Source organism: Macaca nemestrina, chromosome 16, assembly GCF_043159975.1.
Source record: "Macaca nemestrina isolate mMacNem1 chromosome 16, mMacNem.hap1, whole genome shotgun sequence".
Lineage (NCBI taxonomy): Eukaryota > Metazoa > Chordata > Mammalia > Primates > Cercopithecidae > Macaca > Macaca nemestrina.
In genome coordinates, this window is record NC_092140.1 from 89,946,644 (window position 1) to 89,962,192 (window position 15,549).

Genomic DNA, 15,549 nt, shown 5'->3' on the forward strand with positions numbered 1-15,549 from the left:
AGCAAGTTATAGTCATTACTAAAAGGAGAAGCTACAAGTTTCACAAACTCAAGTCATGGCTCTCATTAGTTTTTTAAAAGAGGACTGCCTCTCAAGAAGTAATTCAAGAGTCAACATTTTAATGAGCTCTATTGGGTAGCAGGGAATTCATGATTCCCAATATCATATTTATTATATTTAGAAATTTACATGCTAATAAGAAAGCAAGTCCCTGTCCCTAGACATGTTTTATAGTGAAAGAAAAACGCCTGTGAGTCTGAGAGTACAATGGTTTTAACTAAAACAATAGTGAAAGTTCTTAAATATGGTATTTCAAAATATGCAGCAAGTCGTGAGCTTTCTGCTGAGTGATTTTCTTCTTTTCATCTGCCAAAGTTATTTAGTGATATACTCTTATCTCTAGTGTATCACTTATTTCAGTAAATTAGAAAATTCATGAGCAGAAATAAGAAAATTAGAAAAAGGTATACAGAAAAATTTGTGAAAAAAATTACATTTTGTAAATACTAGAGGTGATAAATTAACCATTCATAAAGAATGAATGCATCTATAATCCATCACATTTTCTGACATTGAAGTAATGCAATGGCTTTTAGCATGTGTTTCTCATTATAAGGATAGAAGTATGAGATTTCAGTCATGTGATGATTGAAGCAACCATTCAGTTCTTTATTTTATTCAGATGCAGTGAAAGATCATTACAAATATCTCATCAACTAGCCACTTTGACTCTGCAATGGCTTGAATCAACATTAGATGTAGCTGAAACCTCCACAGTCACCTCCTAACGCAGTGCATTTGAGATATACATACATGCATTAAATGTAGATTATGACAGAATCAAGAGGCTCAAACTCAAAAATAAATTATTGTTCATCTTTGTTTCCTTGGTTGTTCAGACAATATCATACCTTAAATTTTCTAGATAGGTAATACATCCATTTTAAAATAAATTTAGAGGAGATTTTGCATCCTACTTAATGATTATAATATTCACCATTAGAAAAATTTGTTTAGTATTTAACATACATTTTTATGCCATGGTTTAATTAAATTCTGCAATTATTTATTGTCTGCTATTTATATCAATCCTATGCTAGGCCATAACAGAAGTCAGGGGGGTTACAAATGAAGGGTTGGGGTAGATCTCTCTGAGGAAGAAAGACACACCATAGTGAAACAATGAGCATTGTGACAATGTGTGTGTTCATCTCTGTGGTTCCAGCCATAACTGCTAAACGGAGAGACCTGAGAAGATGAAGCTCCATGTTCAGCGGGGACTCATCTGAGGAGATTTAGGAAGATCTGGGATGTGTCTAATGACATTGAAGGGGGATTACATTTGGGTAGGTGGAGGGAAAAGGAAAGCGACATTTTGCCCAGCAAGAACAACCTGGGCAAGAGGGTAGAGAAACTTTTATTATTCATTTTATTAGGAGAGATAGTCTCCCATTTGTCTTGGGAAATTATTAAGATCCCTTCAGTCTTCTCTTTTCCAAGTCAAACAATCCCAAAACTTCTGACCTTTCACTCCACACCCAGTTGTCCAGCCCTCAGCCTTTTCTGATGCTCTCCAAGTTCTCTGCCTCACTTGTGAGCCATGTGGTCTAAGGGTGGCAGAAACTCTCTTAGGGGTTCAGGATTCAGACTTCTACTTTTCATTCCTCCTACTCTGTGGCCTTGGCCAGGTCCTTTCTAGGCCTCAGTTTCCATCTGTAATTTTAGGCACTGGACTTTGGTCTTTTTATTTCCTTCTATCTCGAAATTCTGAATCTTAAATTGTGAAGCTAATACTCTACATAAGTTTCCAGCCATGTGAAATGAAGTTAAAGAGTTAATTTCCAATCTCCTTCATTCTATTCATTATGTATATCTTTCTTTAGACATTCCAATGTCATAATTACCTTTAAAAACCCTAAGTCCAGGAAAAGGCTTGGTACCTCCATTAGAAACTGGGCTTACTTGTCCTAAACATTGTCAACAGCACACCATTTGTATAAAATGACCTAAAGTCCCAACCCACGCCTGGTATGGAGAAAATTTATTTTCAGTTTAGGGATAACGACGATTGCTTTTGGTTTAAACGATTATGCTTGCTTCAAGCTATGAAAAATGTGAAAAGAAGAAAGAAAAACAATGACTTAAAAATCACACTACCCAGAATAACCATTACAATGTTAGGTGATCATCATCCCAGACTTAAGGAAGTATTTTTAGAACACATCACACAGAAATATAACTACTAAAGATAGTTGTAAGGCAAAAGAACATTAGTATCATTTTAGTAGTTCTTCTCATGATGTAGAAGATTTTTTTATATAAAAATCACACTTTATCTCCCTGTTCCATCTCTTTCCTTCACAACCAAGACTTCCTCTCCTTCTGACATTGAGATCTGACTTTACCACTATTATTGAAATGGAACCTACCCAAGTGAACAATGACATCCTAGTTGACAAACCCTGTGGAAAGTTTTTAGTTCTTTGACTTCTGGTTGGCATTCTGCAGAACACACCCTCCTTAAAATTCTCTCTGACTTCTTTGTGAGCTCCTCTATCCCTTTCTCATCCCTTTTATGTTGGGGTCCTATGCTTGGTATTAGTGTCTCCTCAATCTATAATTCTCCCAGGGGAGGTGGGAGGGTGGGGGGCCATTTATATTGCATGATTTCAGCTACTACTGAGATGATAACTCCTAAATCTTCATATACCTACCTCCTAAATTATTTTTCCATATACAACTGTCTGGATGTCCCACAGGCACTTGAAAGTCAAAATGGCCCAAGCTGAATTCATCATCTCCACTCCCAAACCTACTTTCTTCCTGTTCAGATGAGCACTATAACTAAAATTGTATTTCTTAAGGCCTGAGCTGGGTGTTATTTGTTGGTCATCTTCCATTTCCACCTTATTCTATGCTCTGCCCAATATTGCAGGGGCCAGAAACCTGGGAATTAGTTACATGTAGTAGAGTTCTGGATGCAATTGTGTTGTATCAAAGAAATACACTTGCTTGTGTTTGAGAGGTGGAAGGGAAGCAGAGACATTCTCCTGATAGCGGAAGTGGTGGTGAACACACGGCCCTTGGCAGACGTAAGTTTTGTGGTGACTGGGCTTCATGTTTCACTGCTGATCAACAGTTCTGGGGCTGCAGAATGTCTGTGACATTGGCAGTAGTTTTCTGAAGTCTCTGCATCTGCGTGGCAGCAACACCAGTTTCCTGATCTCTGCATTATACTTGCAGTGGTGTGATTAAAAGCTTAACAACCCTGACATTTATTTTCTAGTCCTTCCAATTATTTTGGAGGCATCTAGTTCCCTGAACTTAACACCTTTTTGCTTTATATGCCTTGTGTGTGGTTTGTTTTCTGACTGAACCTTGACGGACGTAACTCCAGTTTTGTTACAGGGGCAATAGTAAGCTCTTTTCTTATATAGCCTTATGAATTCTCATTTTAAAATCCTAAGAAAAAATAATCATTATTTTACAGATAAGGAATCTGAAGAAATCAACATGACTTGTTCACTGCTGCTAAGAGGTAGAATCAAGGGAAACAATATATTCTCCACAGTCAAAGCCTGTAGGTGCTCTTTTTTTTCTTTAATACCAGCTACCTCTAAAATACTAAGATCAACTCAGCAAGCCATACATCTGAGAATCTTCATTGATTCTTTCCTCTTCCTCTCCAATCTCTTCCTCAATCTCTTCAACACTAAACCTGTTGATTTTCTCTAGGAGATATTTCTGCATTCAGTCTCTTTTTTATCCTGATCCACTGCCTTGATGTGGGCCCTCATCATTGTTCTTCTAGATTAGTGTAATTTAGCTCCCTAACTAAAATGCTTGCCTCCATTCTGAAATCATTTAATTCATCTTTCATGCTGCTATCTGGAACTAGAGTTTTAAAACAAAACTGACATTACTCTTCTGCCCAACTTCCTTCAGTTGCTCTCCATGCCATTGGATGATGCGTAAGCCTCTTGGCCAGTGAGAATAGGCCCTTTGTGTTCTAGCCTCTGCAGGTCCCACCTCATCTCCTGCAAATCTTCCTTCTCTCTGCCCCCTAACTCACATGCGCTCTTCTTTGTCTCTTCCAACTAGACAAGGACAGAGACAATGTCTTCTTTATCTCTGAGCCTAACTCAATGCTTGACACTTAATAGGGTTCCAACAAATATTTACTGAAAAGAACTGATAAAGGAAAAACATATCATTGTTGGAAATCAAAGACATTTTCATACTTTTGTCAAAAATTCAGGAAGAGGCTGAAAGAAATTTATACCAGGCTGGAAACGATAATGAATTCATTGTCCTAATGGAGAAACAACAGTATTCTGGTTTAGTCTACCAAACCCTGTTCTGGTTCATTTTGGCGAGGCTGTCTTCATTCTGCATTTCTTAGCTTATTTCTTTCTTTCTCTAGCTACTGACCTAAAAAGCACTTTAAATATTACAGTGTGGAGGATTGCACTGGAACAATACTGGCTGCAGATTATCCTCTGGCTGCATCCCTCCTGACTAAATCATTCTTCAAGATGTTGTCTCTTTTACTTCATTTTTCCCATGGTGCATCAGTAAGGAAAATGAAATTATGCCTTTTGGTGCAAAGCATAGCCAATTACATACATACTTCATCAAAATAAATGTCATCCCTCTCTTCCTTAATTTTGGATAACGCAGGGTGTTGTAACTTATTAAAGTGAGTATTTGCTTAGCAGGTACAGTGTTTAGAAGGCAGGAAGGTCCAAAAAATGAAACAAAAATATTGCTTGAATTGAGATGAATGGATTGTACAGAGGAACCATGAGTCAAAGTTACTAAGATATTTTCCACCATGTTTCCACTAATGTTTAGAGCACAGGTTCTGGAGTCATATGCTGGGGTTGAATCCATTTCAACCACTTACTGGCTGCACCCCCTTGGTAAGTTAGTTCACTTCCTAAACTTCAAGTTTTCTCCTCTGTAAACTAACTAAGGATAATAATAGTATGTGCCTCCTGGGCTCGTTATGAGGATTAAAGATAATACTGCAAATACAGTGCTCAGCATAATATCTGACAAAGTAGGAGGTCAATACATTTTAGCTGTCATTATTGTTATTACTTGAGCTGTATCTGTTAGCACTGGGTTGGGTGTGAATAGAAAATATCCACAGCAGGAGTGGCTCAACACGATAGAAGTGTGCTTCTCTTTCACATAGTGGTTCCTGAGTAGAAGCCCAGTCCAGCTCAGAGACTCAGGCTCCTTCCAGTTAACCTCTCCATCATTTCCAAGGTGTGACTTTCATCCTCACCATCCAAGATGGTGCCAAGAACTCCTGACATGTTCTCCATAGCAGGATGGAGGAAAGGATGAAAAGTTTAAAAAGGGCAAACAGTGGCATGTCCTACTAGCTGTCTTTTAAGGAAGGATCACAAGAGCTGCCAGAGGCATTTTGGTCCATAGTGTGTTGAGGACTGACCTTCATGGTCATCCAATCCCAATTCAAACTTAATTTTTTAAAGTATCACAAGAGCTATTGCCTGTAGTCTACCATGGTCCACTATGATGATGAAATCTTTTTCTGTCATATTTCTACAATGCTGATTAACTAAAACATGAAATAGTCTTACACAATTGAATATTACTCAGTGTTTTACGTCAGATGCCTTTGAAAAATTGTCTGAATGTTTTAGACATACCTGAATTGTTCAGATGTTAAATTCTGCACTTCAAAGTATGATTTTCCTTCCCCTTTGTGACCCAGTGCCAACTTGAGCCCACAGGGTAAGGTTTATGTTGTAGGCTGGTTGTATAACAAATGCTTCCATCAAGAGTGCTCTGGGGCAGAGGTGGCCAAAAAGGGAGTGTGACAGAAAAAGGTGATGTGGCAGGAAGTTAGCTTTACTCCAAGATTCACATGAATAATAGATGAAATGTAATGCGAAATTAAAAAAAAGGTTAAAAAAGAAAAAAAAAAACACCAACAAAATCCACCGAAATAACAGCAACTCAAGGTCACACACCATGCTGGGTATGCACAAGTGGGATAAATTACTGCCATAGCCAAGTGGTTTCTATGCTTCCTGTCCCTGTTCAATGACTATTGCTTGGCAGCTACTGATTAACACAAGCAGTAGGGTCACTGAATATAAGACAATAATTGGAGTGTAATATCTCTTGGTCTGTGGCTTGTTATCTTTTGTAACTGATCAAAATAGTTCATTTAGGGACATCTTATTCAATATTTCTAATTATAATAAAACCTCTGATGATTCAGATTTCCCAATCCTAGTGCTGCTGCCTTTGCATGGCAATCAGTAGATCACAGTCTTACACAGTTGGCGCAGAATTCGGTATGTTCACGAACTAAATACAAATTCAAGTTAACAGCATAATTGGGCCAATTTTGAGAAGCAAATGCATTAGTATTAGACATTAATCCTAAATATAAGCCTTCGTAATGAATAGGATTGAGGAACATAAAACAGTTATTCCAAAAAAGACAGAACCTAGTTTGGGTTGAAATATTAACTGCTTTTGTTTGAATCAGTTCTCCTTGCTGCTATAAGAAATGGGTTGGCTGGGCACGGTGGCTCACATCTGTAATCCCAGCATTTTGGGAGGCTGAGCCAGGCAGATCACCTGAGGTCGGGAGTTCGAGACCAGCCTAACCAACATGGAGAAACCCCATCTCTACTTTTAAAAATACTATTTTGTAAAAATACAAAAATTAGCTGGGCGTGGTGGAACATGCTTGTAATACCAGCTGCTTGCAAGGCTGAGGCAGAAGAATCACTTGAATCTGGGAGGCAGAGGTTGCAGTGAGCCAAGATCATGCCATTACACTCCAGCCTGGGCAACAAGAGCAAAACTCCGTCTCAAAAAAAAAAAAAAAAGAAAGAAAAGAAAAGAAATGGGTTGATGGTAGTTGACAGGGCAAGAACTTTTAGACCACAGACTCGCTGTCCCTTTGCCTCATCCATTACAGAAGCAAAAGAGTGACTGAACATTGCTTTTTCTTATCTAATATTTAATGAGTAATAAAAGGCTTCCTTTGACTATCTGATGCAACAAACCATAAAATATTTAAATGATAGTTAACTGTGGCAGACACTTTCAGCTGCCTGTTAAGTATCTCCCCACTTCCTCCTTGCTGTCAGAAGCCAGATTTTTATCAGGGGCAGGAACATTGCCCTAGATACTTGCTTACAAAGCCTCTTTTGCAGTTAGGAGTGTGTTGCAGTTGTAGCCAATGAAATAAAGATGGAATTTGTCCCAGGTTTTGAGGCTTCCCTGATAAAAAGAGACAAATGCAGCTGGCACTGTTTATCCCTTTTCTAGCTTCCTGTTTCCCTAAAGGCACGTTCTTCTAGAGCTGCAGCAGCTGTCTTGTGACCTGAGGTGAAGTGTATCAGGTAAAAACCCAGAGCATAACAAACTCTAGTCTTTGAGCTGCTGACAATGCCAGCAACCCACTATCTCCAAGATTCTCATGGGTGAATGCTCCAATTTAAACTGGAATTGGGTTTCTGTTACTTGCAGTCAAATGCATACATTATCAAACCCCAAGTTCATCCAGAATTTCTTGGCCATTGGGATCACCATAAGAATAATGTAGAGTAAGATACTTCAGTGATTCCTGAAAAAGTTAAAAGGAGCACATACAATATATTTTTTAAGTTGGGTTGGTAGGGTGTATTCAAAATTCTGGGGATTATATTTATGCTGGTTACTCTCCGTTTTCCACCCCTCAGATCTGATCTGTGCCCTCCTGAATTCTTCTCTGTGTTTTAGAAGGCTGGCCCTATGAGCTACATCTCATGACCCCCTGGCTTCTGTTTGGGTTAAACTAAACGAATGGGAAGCACCAGCAGAAAATTGGAGGTTAAGGAGTGTAATAGATAATATCTGAACCCAAGACTTTGCCTTCTTAACAAATAGTTATTTTGTATTCCTTAATGCAATGGCTAGGGCTTAGTACTGATGTTTAATACTAATATATTTGCTTCTCAAAATTAGCCCAATTATGCTATTATCTTGATTTGTATTTAGTTTGTGAACATACTGAACTCTGCACCAGCTGTGTAAAACTGTAATCTACTGATTGCCATGCAAAGGCAGTGGCACTAGGATTTAGAGATCTGAATAAGCAGAGGTTTTATAATCAAATAGAAATATTGAATAAAATGTGAATAAGATAAATGATGTCTGGCCAGGCACGGTGGCTCACGCCTGTAATCTCAGCACTTTGGGAGGCCGAGGCAGGTGGATCACAAAGTCAGGAGATCGAGACCATTCTGGCTAACACGGTGAAACTAAAAATACAAAAAATTAGCCGGGCGTGGTGGCACGCTCCTGTAATCCCAGCTACTCAGGAGACTGAGGCAAGAGAATCACCTGAACTTGGGAGGCGGAGGTTGCAGTGAGCCGAGATCGCGCCTCTGCACTCCAGCCTGAGCGACAGAGTGAGACTCGGTCTCAAAAAAAAAAAAAAAAGAAAAAAGAAAAAGAAAAGAAAAGATAAATGATGCGACATGGTTTGGATCTGTGTCTCCACCAAATCTCATGTCAAATTGCAATTCAGAGTGTTAGAGGTGGGGCTTAGGTGGGAGGTGATTGGATCATGGAGGTGGTTTCTCATGGCTTACCACCATCCTCCTTGGTGTTGTCATCAATAGTGAGTTCTTGTGAGATCCAGTTGTTGAAAACTCAGTGGCACCTCCCTCCCTCTTTCTAGCTCCTGCTTTGGCCATGTGATGTGTGTGCTCCCCCTGCCCGTTCCACCATGACTGTAACTTTCCTGATGCCTCTCCAGAAGCTGAGCAGATGCCGGTATCATGCTTCCTGTACAGACTGTGAAACCACGAGCCAATTAAACATCTTCTCTTTACTTTTTTTCTTTCTTTATTTTTTTTGAAACGGAGTCTTGCTCTGTTGCCCAGGTTTGAGTGCAGTGGCGCGATCACGGCTCACTGCAACCTCCACCTCCTGGGTTCAAGCAATCCTCCTGCCTCAGTCTCCTGAGTAGCTGAGATTACAGGCTCCTGCCACCATGCCCGGTTAATTTTTGTATTTTTAGTAGAGATGGGGTTTCCCTATGTTGGCCAGGCTGGTCAAACTCCTGACCTCAGTGATCCGCCGGCCTTGGCATCCCAAAGTGCTTGGATTACAGGTGTGAGCCACTGTGCCCAACCTAAACCTCTTTTCTTTTTTTTTTTTTTTTTTTTGAGACGGAGTCTTGCTCTGTTGCCCAGGCTGGAGTGCAGTGGCCGGATCTCAGCTCACTGCAAGCTCTGCCTCCCGGGTTCAGGCCATTCTCCTGCCTCAGCCTCCCGAGTAGCTGGGACTACAGGCGCCCGCCACCTCACCCGGCTAGTTTTTTGTATTTTTTAGTAGAGACGGGGTTTCACCGTTTTAGCCAGGATGGTCTCGATCTCCTGACCTTGTGATCCGCCCATCTCGGCCTCCCAAAGTGCTGGGATTACAGGCTTGAGCCACCGCGCCGGCTAAACCTCTTTTCTTTATGAATTACACAGCCTTAGGTATTTCTAGCAATGCAAAAATGGACTAATGCAGAAAATTGGTACCAAGGAGTGGGGTGTTGCTATAAATATACATGAAAATGTGGAAGTAGCTTTGGAACTGGGCAATAGGAAGAGGTTGGAGGAGTGTGGGGGACTCAGAAGGACAGGAAGATGAGGGAAAGTTTGGAACTTCCTAGAGACTGGTTGAATGTCTATGACTAAAATGATGATAGTGATATGGACAGTACAGTCCAGGCTGAGAAAGTCTCAGATGAAAATGAGGAACTTATTGGGAAGTGGAGCAAAGGTCACTTTGGTTATGCCTTAGCAAAGAACTTGGCTGCATTGTGCCCCTCCTCTAGGGATCTGTTGAACTTTGAACTTGAAAATGATGATTCAGGGTATCTGGTGGAAGAAATGTCTAAGTAGCAAAGCATTCAAAATGTAGCCTTGCTGCTTCTAACAGTCTCTGCTCATATAGACTGAAGGCATTTCCGAGACCTTCATAGTAACACCTCCCATTACAAGCTTGAAGGCCTAGGAGGACAGAATGATTTTGTATGTCAGGCCCAGGGCCTCACTGCCCTGTGCAGCCTCAGGACATTGTTCCCTGTGTCCCAGCTGCTCCAGCTCCAGCCATGGCTCAAAGGGGCTCAGGTACAGCTTGAGCCACTGCTTCAGAGGGTGTAAGCCATAAGCCTTGGTGTCTTCCATGTGGTGTTAAGCCTGCAGGTGCACAGAGTGTAAGAATTGAGGCTTGAGAGCCTCTGCCTAGATTTCAGAAGATATATGGAAAAGCCTGGATGTCCAGGCAGAAGCTGCTGTGGGGGTGGAGTCCTCATGGAAACTTCTATGAGGGCAGTGCAGAAAGGAAAACTGGGTTTGGAGCCCCCACACAGAGGCCCCATTGGGGCATTGCCTAGTAGAACTGTGAGAAGAGGGCCACCATACTGCAGACCCCAGAATTGTAGATCCACTGACAGCTTGCACCCTGTGCTTTGAAAAGCCACAAGCACTCAACACCAGCTCATGATGGCAGTCATGGAGGCTAAACTCTGCAAAGTCACAAGGCGGAACTGTACAAGGCTTTGGGAGCTCACCCCTTGCACCAGTGTGCCCTGGATGTGAGACACGGAGTTAAAGGAGGTTATTTCTGAAGCTTTAAGTTTTAATAACTGTCCTGCTAGGTTATAGACTTGCATGGGGCCTGTAGCCCCTTTGTTTTGGCCAATTTCTCCCTTTTGGAATGGCACTATTTACTCAATGCCTATACCTCCATTATATCTTGGGAGTAGCTAATTTGTTTTTGATTTTACAGGCTTGTAGGCAGAAGGGACTTGCCTTGTTTCAGATAAGACTTTGAACTTTTGAGTTAATGCTCGAATAAGTTAAGACTTTGTTGGACTGTTGGGAAGGCATGATTGTATTTTGCAATGTGAGGAACATGGTATTTGGAGGGCCAGGGGCAGAATGATATGGTTTGGATCTGTGTCTCCACCAAATCTCATGTCAAATTGTAATTCCCAGTGTTGGAGGTGGGAAGTTACTGGATTATGGGAGTGGTTTTTTATGGTTTAACACCACCCCCGCTTGGTGCTGTCACTGCAATAGTGAGTTCTCATGAGATCCACTTGTTTAAAAGTGTGTGGCACCTCCCTCTTCTCTCTCGCTCCTACTCTGGCCATGTGTTGTGTGTACTCCCCTTTTACCTTCTGCCATAATTGTAAGTTTCCTGAGATCTTCCCAGAAGCTGAGCAGATGCCAGCATCATGCTTCCTGTATAGCCTGTGGAACCATGAACTGATTAAACCTCTTTTCTTTATAAATACTCAGTCTCAGGTATTTATTTATTGCAATGCGAGAACGGCCTAACACAAGGTGGGAGAGCTTTGTGGTTTGGGGCTTTGTCTTCTCTGCTTTGAGCTGAGTTATGTGACAAAATTCATATCCCTCAATTACACTCCCTCCTGCAGGCTCTATTCCATGGCTTCCATTCTCAAGGAGTTTCCAAAATGTGTTACCTCCCCTTCAGGCCAAGGGTGGTAACTCCTTTTTTTGGTAGTTAGTTCCTAGGGACTTTAACATCTTTTATCAGTTCCTTATCTCTGTCCACATTTTACATTCCTTGAATCACTTGAGTTGGATTCTGTTTTCTGTTGGTATTCTGTCTGATACAGTGTTCTATAGCTGAATTTCTAATATGGACATTAATTTATTTGATGAAAATCATAAAATATTTTTTTAAAAATTCTGTCTGAATTTGGCATGTGACCTGGTACATTCAACTGAAATTTTGTTGATTTGTGTGGTGATTTGAACAATGTAATCCATTAATACAAATGAACTTATTAAGGATATCTTTCATATTTGCTATCTTATTTGTATTCCATTCTCTTTATGACAATGAAGAACAGTCCTAGAGATATCAAACTTTATTTCCACTGCAAAGATATGTTGCCTGGAGTTATGTATTCTGATCTAATACAATATTTGCCCAGTAATTTTATAATTATTTCTAAGTTAATCCTAACAACCTTGCTATGAACAGGGTCAATTTTATTATATCTTTATTTTAGAACTCTGGTTTCTGAGCGAGGAAAAACGATTTGTCCAAGGTTACATTATATACTGGCTAAATTTAGTCTAAAACACAGAGTTCCTCATTCTTTTTCTTGAGGCTGTCGGTACAATGTCTCACTGGAAAAGTAATGTACCATCTAACACTAGGGCAGAGGATGTTGGATGTGTTTCCTTACTGATACACAGGCCTTCATATTTAGTTTATGTTTGTTGATTGTTTCTGATTTTTCTGATAAATGCCAAGGAATATTGGATAGTTTTATGATCTTTTTTCACCCCCTTCAGTTCTTCTCTTATTTTCTTTTCTCGCATGCACCTTCATGAAACCACTGCTACAAAGGAAGGAAAAGAGATGTATGGAGTGGGGAAAGAGATGTAGGAGTGGGATTTTCTAAAACGTCTACCAATCTAATTATACTCTCCAGAGAGAAGTGTCCAATGGGTGAATCAAAGGCCAAGTGGTGCCCACTTGACTTAGGTCAGCTATTCAACCTGCTATTTTCAGTAAAAACCTTTAGAATTGTTTTAAAAGGCAACAAGCCCAATTAGACCACTTGTATGTGTTGGTATGATTAACTGCCTCACTACCTATCTGTCAGCAGGGAATTGAAAGTTTTCTCAAAATGGGAAGACTGACTTCACTTGTCACATATGGGGCACTTGCCATTAAAGTAAGAAAAGATAGCTTCAAGTTGATTTCTTTTTAAATGCTAAAATCAAAGATTGCTGTGCTGTACTGCATAATTCCATAGGAGAATATGTGCTGTGATATGCACAGGTCATGTTCATTGTATGGTATGATGAAGACAATAAGCTTTCTTTGTAGTCCTGACCTTAACCACTGCCAGTGTCTGCCAAAAATGGAACTTAATCTTCTTACCAAATCACTCTTCTTCTTGAACTTTCTGTGCTCATCATCCAAGTCTTCTTGGACTTCCTGTGCTCATAATCTATTCAGTTGCCATATATCCAGGAGTCATTTTTTTTAACTTTTTCTTCATTCTGTATATTTTACAGCCCAAAGGGAAAAGAGGCTGTTCTCATTTTCCTTTCCTAAATGACTTGAGCTCGGGGAAACTATGGATTCTGAAGAATAAAAGAAAGGTATTTAGGGCAACGAAATCCCAATCTCTTGAGGGATTCATGGATTTGAATAAATATGAGTTACGCATTTTCTTTCTGTGACTCCTTTTTCTTTACCTACTCACTAGAAGTGTTCCTGTCTTAGTCCGTTTTGTGCTGTTGTAACAAAACACCATGGACTGGGTAACTTATAAAGAACAGAAATGTATTCTCTCACAGTTTTGAAAGCTGAGAAGTCCAAGATCAAGAGGCCAGCAGGTTCAGTTGTCTGGTGAGGGCTGCTGTGTTCCAAGACAGCACCATCCAAGACAAGCCGCACCTCACTGAGAGTACGCATGGTGTGTCTTCACAGGGCAGAAGGCAAGCTGGCTGAAGGCAGCATGGAGCCTCTTTATAAGGGTCTTAATTCCATTCATGAGGAGGACCCCTCCTGGCATAATTACCTCTTAAAGGCTCCACCTCTTAATACTGTTGCATTGGGAATTAAGATTCAACATGAATTATTTCGGAGGGGATGAAAACATTCAAACCATAGCAATTGGCCATGAATCCATCATTGGTCTCCTTTTTTTCTTTCTCTGTCCTCTTCCTCTGAGTGACTTCTCTCATGTGGACACTTCCAGCTGCCACCTGTGTGATGGTGAATTTAGCACATCCCTCCACTGAACCACAAACACAGCGGTCAAACTGCCTATTGAGCATCTCTACTTGAACATCCTATAGGCAACTCAAAGTCAATGTGTTTGGATTGTATTCCCTCCAAATCTGTTTCTCCTCCTAGATTGCTTGTCTTGAATGGCACCACTTCCCTCAGTCACCCTTATCAGAAGCTGCCCAGGAGCTGTCACTGTCTATTCTCTATTTTCAGCCCTCTCCCTTGTCCTTTAATAACTGCAATTCATTATCTGCCTTACAACTCCCACACATTAGTCCTACTTCTTGGAGGGCAACTGCGATAGTTTCCTGATTGGTTTCCTTACTCTCTCTCTTTCTCTCTCCAGGTCCCACTTCAATTCATCATTGTATTGCTATTATTCTACTCACATCATTCTCTGCTTAGAACCAATCCATCATTGAATACGAGGCAAACTCCTTAGCTGCACCCACATGACCTTAATGATCTGACCTCTCTATAGCCTCATCTCCTGCTATTTCTCCACATGTGTGTACCTTTGTAAGCTGCACAAACATGCCTTGCTGGTTCTCTTTCTTCGTGATTTCACACTTGACATATCTTTGCTGGAGATTGTCTGTCCCACCTTTGAATTTAGCAAACTCCTACTCATCCTTCAATACTCAGTATCATTTCCTGTAGGAACTCATCTCTGGGACTCCTGACTCATGTTTAGACTTTTGCACTGGGCTTCCATCCATAAGTCCATGTACATGCCTCTCTCATATCACTTATTACACTGTATCAATATGTTTCTCTCCAAGTTAACTGGATTTCATTTGAGGGCATTCACTGTATCATTTAAAAAAATGTAATGTCATGTTTTATTAAAGTTTTACATGTACATACTTTTCAAAGTTAAATATTTCTTTAATGCTTATTATGAAAAAAATTTCCCAGGCCCCCATCCTCTATTCCCTGTTAATTACTGTCTTCCCTCCATCACCCTTTCCATCTCCTTTCATCCCAGCAGGCAACCGCCTTCAACCTCTCACTGTTTCTCTTTTGTAGTTACTTTCAAATCTCTATATAATATGTCTACACTTCTATTTCTTGACTTTTAGATTTTAGATTTTAGATTTTCTCTCTTGGAGATGTGGCTTTAGTTCTTTGAGCTCCCCTCTCCCTACTTCTACTGCCTTCATCCTCCTCAAATAGTTAAGTCATTTTTTTTTTTTTTGGGGGGTTTTGTGTTCCTAAAGACATGCCTTCTATCATTCTACACCAATCTGTCAGGTTTCCTACTAGGACCCTCCCCTTACAACCATCCTGGAGATTATCTGTGCCTGTTAGATGCTGTTTTCTGGAGACTCTGTTCTTTTCCATGACTCCTTCTGTTTTTTGGTCTATTTCATCATTTTGAAGGACCGTGTTCTTCAATTGTTTCCTGAAAAAGAACACGTGATAATAAAAGATGTGAAAGAGGCCAGGCACAGTGGCTCACACCTGTAATCCCAGCACTTTGGGAGACCAAGGCAGGTGGATTGCTTGAGCCCAGGAGTTCAAGACCAGCCTGGGCAACATGGTGAAATCCCATCTTTATAAAAAATACAAACATTAACTGGATGTGGTGGTGTCCACCTGTAGTCCCAGCTGCTTGGGAGGTTGAGGTGGGAGGATGGCTTGAGCCTAGGAGTTCGAGGTTGTAGTGAGCCATGATCATGCCACTGCACTCCAGCCTGGGTGACAGAGTGAGACCCTGTCTCA

The 15,549-nt window shown here is 40.6% G+C and overlaps 1 protein-coding gene and 1 long non-coding RNA gene across 3 annotated transcripts in view; both read left to right on the forward strand.

The window, feature by feature from the left end:
- Positions 1–15,549, forward strand: part of LOC105486040 (SMAD family member 9) — a 505,567-nt gene that overhangs the window by 253,829 nt on the left and 236,189 nt on the right. The gene's annotated exons all lie outside the window — the stretch shown is intronic.
- On the forward strand, positions 1,111–8,858 carry LOC139359237 (uncharacterized). The gene is made up of 3 exons (XR_011615173.1): positions 1,111–1,346; positions 4,855–4,922; positions 8,720–8,858. It is a non-coding gene; the product is annotated as an uncharacterized lncRNA (long non-coding RNA).